Source organism: Belonocnema kinseyi, chromosome 6 (assembly GCF_010883055.1).
Source record: "Belonocnema kinseyi isolate 2016_QV_RU_SX_M_011 chromosome 6, B_treatae_v1, whole genome shotgun sequence".
Lineage (NCBI taxonomy): Eukaryota > Metazoa > Arthropoda > Insecta > Hymenoptera > Cynipidae > Belonocnema > Belonocnema kinseyi.
This window is the reverse complement of record NC_046662.1, coordinates 101,820,475-101,831,955: the sequence shown is the minus strand read 5'-3', so window position 1 is coordinate 101,831,955 and position 11,481 is coordinate 101,820,475. Positions and strand designations below refer to the sequence as shown.

General features: G+C 32.0%; 1 protein-coding gene across 2 annotated transcripts in view; it reads left to right on the top strand.

The window, feature by feature from the left end:
• The window catches only part of LOC117174860 (serine/threonine-protein kinase 17B-like), a 295,788-nt gene that overhangs the window by 1,239 nt on the left and 283,068 nt on the right, over positions 1-11,481 (top strand). The gene's annotated exons all lie outside the window — the stretch shown is intronic.

Sequence of the window (11,481 nt, the reverse complement as noted above, 5' to 3'; positions counted from 1 at the left end):
CCCGTGAAAATAAGAAAAATTAAGGATATAAAGTTCAATGAAAAATTCCTGATCAAAAACTTATATTTCTTTTGTCATAAAATTCAAGACAAAAATGCAAAAAATATTACGCCTAGGATTTTTAGCAAAACAAAACACCTTATTTCTAAACAAAAGCTTTTGTCTGTTGGAACCTTCTTGTTTTTTCCGAACAGATTGCAAATGCTCAACAATAGTAATTAGTGGACCTTTTTTATTTTGTTTATTTTTTCAATTAGACATGAAACGTCGCTGTCATCCACCGAATCTTTGTCTAGCCATTTCTCTTTTTCTTCAGTTTCAAAGTTTTTGATAAGGACTAGAAATTATTTTTGCCGAGCAGCTGCAACTCGTACCGGACGAATTTTTGAAGTTGAATGTGATGCACGTCGCAACTTTTTATGACATTGCAGCCTGTTTATAGATGCGATATAAAGGTTTTTGTATTGAGAAACAACTTTGTTTTCTTGAATGTTCGGATCATAAAAAAATTCTGAAACTTCCCTTTTGTAATCGTGTTGACTCTCAGTAATAGACAAAGGATGCGGGAAAAAACGATCCGGCAAACTGTTAAAAGTGAACTGTTTGATTGGCAGTAAATTTAAAGGACATGAGTTCCATGTTTTAGAGGTGATAAGTGAAGCTATTACAGCATTGAGTGTCAATTAATGCAGCAGAAGACCCCCCCCCCTTCGTGACAAATCGCGGCGATAACCTTGACCCCCCCCATAGACGCATCACGTAATTTATGTGCGATCCATGGACATAGGAAACACGGGACTAGACATGCCATCCTAACTTGTCGAGCGGGGTTGAATCCACGGGAGGGGGAGAATTCCATGAGTGGGGAAAGCCGCCATCTTGCGATGTGCCATTTGATTATGCGCACGAGCATTTTTGCCGACAAACTATGCATAAAAATATAAACATGTGGGCGCTGCCATGTTTGTCGCGGGACATCAAAAGGTGGCGGACCTCCCCCCTCATTTCATCACCCCTGCAATGGCATGCCTAGTCCCTTGTTTCCTATGTCCATGGTGTGACCCCATAGATTACATTTTTCGGTTAGTTTCCTCTTCTTTGACAATAGCTTTAGAAGATGTTAGAGTAGAAAATGTTCGTTTATGGCGTTCACGTTTAGGAAAATTTGAGATGGGCATATTCAGAAAATTAGTAGAGATTTTATTTAAGAACATCTTCTTTTTAGTAAGGGAACCAAAGGCTGATATATGCTTTGTAGCATTTATTGAACAGAGTGTCTAGATTCCCCGTAAACATTTGTGGTATGCCCACTGAATTTAGGTGAACCTAGCCACTTTTTTTTAGCTTCCCGACTTTACCGGAAATGTTTGACTAATGCTTATCGAACTTTTTAAATCTAGAAATGGTGTTTTTTAAAACCCGTCTTTCAAGCCTGAAATGACAGTGCTAACTCGCTCCAAAATGTGTAGATGACCTATGTATGTATTTTGATTGAAGATAAACATAAATGCACTGCAACTACATATGTCATATGGCTTTATACAAGTGTACCTGAATATATATATATTGTTTAAAGGCAATTGAAAAAAAGGTGGTTTAAGACCGAAAGTCTACAGTCAACACTGGCGTATATACTCAGGAACGGTTTACGCAAAATTACTTGCGTAGTTCTTCCCTCGAAGAATTGAGCAAGCGCGACTCTTATTTTCGGAATAAAATCCACGCTTTTGCTTCGCCTTGCAATTACGCAATTCTTCTAACGAATAGCAGTACGAGTCGACTAATCACTAAGCAATTTCGAATCGGATGAATGGGGCATCCCGTGTATAATGCGACTTGCGAAAGGGTTTATACCGTACCGTGCGTGCACCTCAGCCTAAATACTTATTTGGAAAAAACTACACACCTCACTTTGCGTAATTTTTTTGTTCGTATTTGCGACAAGTCAAAAACTCAAGTCCATTTTGTTATTGAGATTGTTTGAGTAATCTATTTTTCATTAGAAAATAAAAAGAACACGTTGGAACTGACCTGGTGCATATTTCAACATATGTATGTATAAAACATATGTAAATTAAGAATTAATTTCAAGTTATTGAAAGAAGACATAGTGTTGACGTATTCCTAACTTCTCTTCTGTAGAAGAAAAAGTAATAATAGTTTTAAAAAAATTACGACTTATAGTGCAACCATTCTCGTAAGAAGGAAAGCATTTCTTGTTTCCAATTAATTTGAATTAAAAAATTTTATTGTGAAAAAAATGTTGGTATATGTGTAACCTGAGATCTGTAAAAAAAGAAGGTGAACGATAGTTTATAAATTATATTTTCTTATGTACCTATTGGGTGCATCAATTTCATGGTACATAATGCTGATCTTGCTAGTTTTATAGGTACAGTTATTAACTGCAACATGATCTTTGAAATTTCGGAATCGCGAAAAATAGTCTCTTAATGCATTGGTACGAAAGAATGATGCACTTTTTACCATTTTTTTTCTGAAACTTAATGATTCTTGTCAAAAAATCTTTGCATACAGCGTACAGTAAAAAGGTAACACTTACGTGCTACCATAATTTACCCACTATAAATAACTTCCCTCTGCGTACCACATTTTTACAGTCAATTAAATAACACATACATGAAAACAAATTAATACAAACAAATACCTGTAACAGACATGCATTTTAAGAAAATGGAACATCTGGCATACAGTTTAGAGTTTAGATTATCGCTCTTGGGTTAGTTAATATTTACGAAACATCGTTTTCTCCACTTTTAGAATCAAAAAGTCTATGCAATAATGTTCACTTTCCTCAAGAGTATCGTCGTTAAAGTTAAATGTAATAAAATTAACCGTTTTTTCAATTTACAATTACATAAATTTCGAACTGCGGTTGTAGAAACTGTTTTGATTATCCAAAGTTTCTCTTGCATACTTTTTACTAGGTTTATTGTTTTGTGAGTAAACAGATAAGACAATTACAGAAAAAGTTGAATGTCGCTCTGTAACTAAATCCGTCTTGTCTGTTCCACTTTATTTTTTTTTAAATAAATAATCCTTGTCAAGTTTCAGTCGAGTTTTCGCTTTCTCCGTTTGCAAAGCGGGGACATGTCTGAAGCTCTCTGCTCCTCGGACACTTTTCGAAGAAAGAAAGTCTCCAACTATCGAGGTCGACGAATACTGCTCTTTATGACCTTAGGTCTGGGCTCTCTCCAAAAGATTTGGACAGCTCTCCGTCGTCGTGCTTTCGACGGTGGGCAAGGTCGTGACTAGTTCCATTTCAAAACCTTTACGTCCGGATTGTGCAACCAAACTCGTAATAGAATCTCTTGCCAGATTCTGAATACTTTAAATATCAGTGAGCTAGGTTTTCTACTTTCAAGTTAAACAGTTGCTTTTACATAATATACAAAGCTAACAGTTTGACAGTAGGGATATTATTGTTTTTTGTTATAGATAAAAATGCTCAGGTTCTTCGTTTTTTATAATAATCTGCAAGCATTCGATCAGTCCTACAACAACTCAAATGACCATTAGTTTGTGCAAAATCGTTTGATCAAACAAATTTTTTAAAGTTCTAAATTGATTTGTAAATCTTATTTTAATTATCTTTGGCTGATTGATCACTTCAGTTCTCTGCCCAAGGGAGTAGATTTTCTTCGGCCTTCGGTGCTGTACTCAGTGATCTTTCACGGGCGATTTACTCGGCAGAATTCATAAGGTTGTAGTGGTTTTACGGTTAACCCGTCACGATCAGCCGCATTCAACTTCGATTTGCTTCAATCCTATTTTCACACGAGAAGATCCTTTTGTTCCTTGCAAGTCTTCACAAAATCTTACAAAACACCTCTTTCTGTTTGCGCTACGGTCAAATTATTTCAGCATATTACATTAACCACGATTAGTTTAATATGTGAGTGCAGCCATTTTCTGCTCATTATTATTATTCCACTCATCTTTTTAACTCATTACTTTCGTACTTAGTTTTTTTTTTAGTGTGATAACGATCTATTTGCGGGTAATATTTCTAAAGACTGCAGCCTTGAGTTTCCGCAAAATAATGTTAACTGTAGCACACGTATTATACAAAACGCACCATAATTCATCATTATTGAAGAATGAAATACTCACTCGAACTGCATATTCGTTATGATGGAAAGGAATTAAGGGATGTGGTTATATCTAGTACTGTTAATTGAGTTTTCATGATTTTTTTAGGCATGTTGACAAAATTTCATTCAAATGATTGAAATAAAGGATGGATTACCACATATATTTGTAGGTATACTTACTTATTTACAAATATTTTTTATTGCCAAAAATTAATTTCAGGAGATTATTTTAAAACATTTCAAAACATTTAAAAAGATTTAAAAAAATATTAAAGTATCTAAACAAGTTTAAAGGCAATTTTTTATTTTATAGAATTTAGAAAAATCAGTAAAAATTTGAATAATTTTTAAAGATAAGAAGATTCGAAGGTCTGACAAGATTAAAAAAGAAAGAATTATTTTCCTAATATTTGTGTGAAAATTGTTAATAATTTTTTATTTTGAAAAATTACCTTTAAAAGAAAATTATAGAAGACTTTTAAACACATTAAACGATTTCCTAAAATTTCGAAAAAGAGTGTTGAAGGTTTTAAAATCAAAATGTTTCAATTCACAATCATTAAAAAGTTTAAAAAATGTAAATAATCGAATAAATTCAAGAAATATTTAGTAGAATTAATGAAATTCAAAAATAATTTAAACTTTAGAAGAGTTTCAGAACGTAGGATCAAGTTATTTAAAAAAAAGAAAAATCTAAAAATTCTTGTAGAAGAAAGAAAGATGCGCCTGGAAATTGTGTACAATTGTCAAGTTTAAAAAATAAAATACTAATGATTTTTTTTTAATTACTTTAAGCCCATTTCTTCTCAGGCTGAATCCCAGCTTTTAATCGCAAGAGGTCCAATTATGTTCAATAAAAATAAGTAATTAAATAAATTTGGAAAAATTAAAAAAAAGATACATTCCTGTATGCTTAAAAATATAATTTATTTACTTAGAATAAGTTCTATGCAATTGAAAAGAAAAGATGATTTTAAGTACATATAAAATCAGTTTAATTATTTCCAAAAATTGGAAACGTTTAAGAATTGTAGTATTAAAATGCGCTTAAAATTTAAGATTTTTGTATATAAGTTTGATAAGATATAATAGATATATATGTAAAATAAATAAATTATAATAAAAATCGATAAACGAAGGACTTTCACACTTTTTGTTTGCGAAAAAGAGATTCCTCAATTCTCAAATGTGAATAGTAAGGGAACTGACGTCAATTAAACATTCATAATTAATGAAAGATTTTCATTTTCCCCTTAAGTACAATAGACCTATCATTTGATAAAAATGTTGTGAACATTTTTCTTTGAAGGAGGTGTGGAAAGGAGTTTTATTAAAAAATGTGTGGGATTTTTTAACAGACAACTGTATGAATTTCTGACTTTCTTATTTTTATCTTTAAAGTATATATTAATCTGCTTTATGATTAGGATAAAATAATGTGCTGAAAAACTATAAAAGAAATATATATTTCTGAAACTGGTCCATAAGGTTAAAGCCAAATCTGTACAACCATTTGTTACCATTTTTGGAATATTTTTTGTATAATTTGAAAGGCGATTTTACATAGTGTTTTACTAACTAATGGAGATATTTTTATAATTTTATTTCTGAAATCTATTTCCTAAGCAACATATTAAAACAAAATTTAGGAATATTTATTCCTAACATACTAAACGTATGTTTCTGAGTTATTAAGATACTATACTTTACAATGGAAATCTAATTGTAAACGCTAAATTTTGTAATATTGGGATAAGTATCTTAAGACATTAAAGGTTTCGTAAAGTTTTCATATATTAAGAATTTTTTAATTTGAAAATTTAACGATTTTGTTAAACTTTTTTTTAAAATTATTTTTGCTGTTAAAAATGCATCCTTTTCTAATATAAAATGATTCTTCTTGTTTGCAAATGAATTTTTTGGTTCATAATTTAACATTTTTGTTGAAAATTCGCTTTTTTTTAGTTAAAAACTAATTTTCTTATATTGAAAATTTAACTATCATTTTTAGTTCAAAATTTTTTTAATTGAAAATTTAAACATTTTGCTGAAAATGTGTTGTTTTATTTTTGCTTGAAAATTGACCTTTCTCAGTTAAAAATTAATCTTTTTTTGGAAGAAAATTATTCTTCTTGTTAGAAATTCATCTATTTTAAATTAAAAATAATCTCTTTGTTTGAAAATGCTTTTAAGCATTTAATAAAAATAAATACTTTTAAGAAAATTGGGCAAGAAAAATGCACGAGAAGACTAAATAAGAATTAAGTTTTTTATTTTTTCTTATATACAATATGGCAAAATTACAAAATTGTCTACACGCTCTTTTACACTTCTTTTAACATTTTTAAGAAGTCATATAAAAATGTTTTGTCCTTTTTTTCTTTGAATTTTCTTTCAGAATTCATTTCATGCCATTTTTGGCAAAAAATGTATCTTTTTTAACTGAAAATCTAACTATATGTCTAAAATTTTAACTATTCTGTTGTGAACTCGATTTTTTTATTCAAAATATTTTACAGTTGAAAATTCATTTTTTACATCGAAAATTAAACTATTTTGCAGAAAATTAATTTTTTTGTCTGAAAATGTAACTATTTTATTTTTGGTTAAATACTTATTTTTTAGTTTTAATATTCATTGTTTAAGTTGAAAATGTAACGATTTTGTCAAAGTTTTTTTTCAAGTATTTTTTAGTTGTAAAATCATCTTTTTTTTTAATAGGAAATAATTGTTTTCGTTTTTTTTTGTTGCTTTAAAATTGATTTTTTTGAAAATTCAATTTTTTATCTGAAAATTCAACTAGTCCTTTTTTGGTTTAATGCTTATTGTGTCAGTTTAAAATTATTTTCTGAAGATGAAAATTGAACAATTTTTTTGACATTTTTTTTCTTGAAAAATTATCCTTTTAATTATAAATTTATCTTTTAACTTCTTTAGCTCGCACAAGCCTACCCAAGTTAACTGCGCGTGCGCGCGAAAGCTACTTACCGGTGTTAGTTTTCGCACCGTATAGTGTCGATTGTATGTTTATACCACTTTAACATAAAAATCTCAACTTTAGCAAGATTTTTTCGCCTTTCGTGGTATTAAATACTGTTCGATATTGCTAACTTCAGCGTCACGCAGTAGACGAGATCAGAAATAATCTCCTAACCCCGGTAAAACTTTTGCCGAAATATTTTTTATTTTTAACCGTCGCAAGTCTTGACTGCAACCAAATTTAATTTTTGTTTTCTGTGTGTCGTTTTAAATCTGGTGTCCCAATTTACAGCTCGAATTCACTCATTCATTGCCGTTTTCCCATTGCTGCTAAGGACGCCGTAGCATACGACAGCATTTATTCCATCGTTGGATAAACTTTCGCCAAATAGTTACAACTTTAACAGCGGGAAATTTTACATGCAAAAAATTTTAACTTTATTTTTTTCTGTGGTACTATTGAACCCGACACCTCATTTAAATTTTTATTAATAGATGTAACTGTAATTCCGAACGTTCAAATGAACGAAATTTTTTACTGATAATAATGTAAACTATAAAAAGGGCTAAAATGTTTGTTCATTTATATTGGAATATATTTATTATTGAAACAGAATTATTATGCATATTTGAAAATGCAGTTGGAACAATATTGATGGATAAAAGAAAAATTAGGAAAAATATTTCGTTCATTTGAATGTTCGGAACTTCAGCTACATTATTAATAGTCCAATTTGTGAAGGTGTATACTCTCATGTCGAAAATCGTTGCGATCAATAAAGAAATTTCCAAACAAAACAAATCTTCACAGTCGGATGCACAATAATACAATATTAACTATTGTCGGTGTAGTTGTAACATCGCCTGCTAACGAAAAAAGAAGAATTCATAGATATAAAAAACGCTTTTTTACGAATTTCCTAAAATACCAAGTTTTCGAATATGACAAATTTACCATACAATTTTTTTGAAAATTGCAAATAAAACTGACTGAAAGAAACTAAAATTACTTTCACATGGATTCCATCTCAGGTCGAGCCTGAAAAGTCAATGTAGCTGAAGTTCCGAACGTTCAAATGAACGAAATATTTTCCCCCATTTTTATTTTATCCATCAATATGGTTACAACTGCATTTTAAAATATGCATTATAATTCTGTTTCAATAATAAATGAATTCCAATATAAATGAACAAACATTTTAGCCCTGTTATAGTTTACATAATTATCAGTAAAAAATTTCGTTCATTTGAACGTTCGGAACTACAGGTACATGAAAAGTCAATAAATATGAACGTCTTGAACTGATATTGGAAATCACCAAGAGAAGAAACTAAATCAGACTGAGAATTGGAGATTAACTTGAAACACATTCATTTCCATTCTAAAATTGAATGTTCTAGCTTTCTAAAATGATAATCAAGTCTTCATAAGGAAATGTCGTGATTGTTATATTCGCTGCTGCATGCTAATATCTTGGTATATCGATCTGCAAATCGGGATGTAATTAAGACAATGCAGATACAATATACATCTTCGATCTTTACGTCTAAACCTTCCGTGGTTTTTCTCCATTCTATTCATCTCTATCCTTCTGATTTTCTTTCTTCCTCTCTCTAGCTTATCGAGCGCACAGAGTGCAACATGCAACGGATCGTGAGTGGATCGATCACTTATGCGGAGATCGTGATCGTCAGTTGCCAAGTGCTCGGACACGCTAAGCAACCGGTGTTGGATCTCTGGTTTATGATTTCGCTCTTCCTCATTCCATGTATCGGATTTTCCTCGTTCCTCAATAAACTCCCTCTACGAGGAGTAATCCTGTTGTGTAGATTCGAGCGTTGCTGCGGAAATGATCTCGCCATCAAAGTGGCTTCTACTCAACGTAATCATTGCAGTGTAATGTGCACGTTGCATCTTACGCACGCTTGCACTGTCTATCGGACTTTCTATGATGGAATGCAAATATTTTTTTAGAATCTGCAGCGGAATCTTTCTCAATGAAAAAATAAGTTAGAATTGTGAGAAATATAGTGGAAATTAACTGGCAAATAGCGAAAAGTGATTCAATAATTATAATCTGCGCTTTCATCAGTAAAATTTCTATTCCCTTTTTATATTCTCATCTCAATGAGAAGGTGTTGGTTTTATGGGACCGAGTTACAGAAATAAGTGTAATTTTCGTTTAAATAGTAGAGTTGAACGTAATTTAAACAATTTCGCACATTAGACTAAATTCGCACCGATTTGGACTTTGGTTTGCACTTTATCGAGATCGAAGCGCAAGATAATTATACAGTCCGCGTTCTGTATAGGGCGCTTCCCCTAATCCGTAAGTAGTGGTATCCCCACTCTGTTTACTGCTGCAGGGAAAAAATTCATCCGTAAAAAGTCACAAACTTGCAGCAAGGTCTTGGATACGGGATAAAAAACTAAAACATTAAATCCTTATTTCTGTGAAAAATGTATGGATAAATTTGGAACCTTTTTATGAACAGTTCGTATTTCCTACGAACAGTTCCTGAAAATTTTAGACTTAAATATAAAAGGGAACAATTTTATTTGTGCGATTTAATTTATATTTATTTATAAATTCGCACAACTCTGAGGATTTGAACCCTCGGAACTGCTGACTCGACAGTTTCTAAACATAAACCATGAGTGCGTAAACACGCGTAACCATAAAGGCTGAGCAATGTAGGTATAATAAAAATTCTAGCCACTCATCCGAGGAACTCAAACCACACAAACGCGTGCACATACGCACCGAGCGTGGGGATGAGAGTTTGTGCGGGCCACGTAAAGACGAACCTACGTAACTAGTGCCCAGATTTGTCGGGCAAGTTCTTGAGTGCTCTGTGAAACTTTACCGAATCACTCATAATATTTTTGTAATTATTTGCAGAAAAAAAGTGATGACCAGTTTTAGACTGTCATATCGAGTTCTTCGCGGTAAATACGCTTTGTCAGCATCGCGGGGCATTAATATATGAAAGAAAATAGTATAATTTACAACATATCAAGGTTTCAGAGCAATAGTTCTAACATTTCGCTAACTGTGGGCTCTTAAAGTTTCCCAGAGGCTATCCCAAAAGGTGAAAAAAATCTGCATTGAATCAAGTAGGCTAATTTACTCGGCTGAGTAAATATTGAATTAAGATTACTAATTATTTAACTAATTATACTAATTATACTAATTAAATATTGAATTAAGAATATTATATTCTGATGATAAGTAACTAAAACTCTAACAAAATTCTTGACCAAAGTAAATTCATATATTTATTTTTACTACTATTTTGTTTGAAATAATGTTCATGTTCTTGAGACGAGAAAATGAATGTATTCAGCGAAGAAATAATTTCTCTTAGAATAATGCTTGAATATTTTCCTTCAAATAATTATTTATTTGAAACAAATGTCAGATTTACTTTGAAGATATCTGTGTTATCAAGATAGAATCACATCAGTTTTTTCAATATAAAAACTGTAGACTTGATACAATATACATCGCGCACATTTTATGAAAATTAATACATTGGTCTAAATTAATTTATAGCGCCGGTTTTAGGACTGGCGGTAGGTGGGGACAAACCTTTTAGAGCCCGATCCGCTATTGTTTGCTCACGCCTGATTGCTTGCCTGAGTGACAACCGCTGATCCAGCCCAACACATGTTACACCTACCTGCGGCGCGGCGTCAATTCTAGGAAGGGCTATAGAAAAATATTTCGTTCATTTGAACGTTCGGAACTTCAGCTACATCTTTCTGATGCCTAGCGTATTCGACCTTTTCCTTAAAAATTTTTTCCAGTGTAGATTTATTCATATTATAGTTATTTAAATTTTCTAAAAAGTGAACAAATGACAATTATAATGAGAGATTATAGATATATAAAGTCAAAGTTCAAGATCGTGGTTGTTTATTAAGGCGCGGGGTCATCTGGGAATTTTTCACTGAGATTATTCGGCCGTAGAATTCTAATCCATTGAGAGACACGCGATGAACATAGCAGGGAACAAAGAAGACGGTCTATACTCTATACAACAATCATTGCACAGACAAAGACGGTCGTGGCGACCAGTATTTTAGTCCTTTGTGCTAAACAACGAGACGCTATTACGTGTCTGCCGATTGTCAGTTCGTTTGCTGCAGCCAATTTCAGTTTCCTGCAGAAGAGACAGACGCATTGCGTGCCGAGCTTTAGCGCCAGTTTTAAGGCGTCGGGACGCATTCTAATTGCAATTTGAAATTTGCATTTAAGTCAAAAACTGTTCTTTCGTCATTCATACCACTAAAGACGTTGAGAATGTATTCCCCATGCGTTTATTTCTACGAAAACTGTGAAAACACCTAATTTGTACTCGGTGGCTCTGAATAATTGCAGTT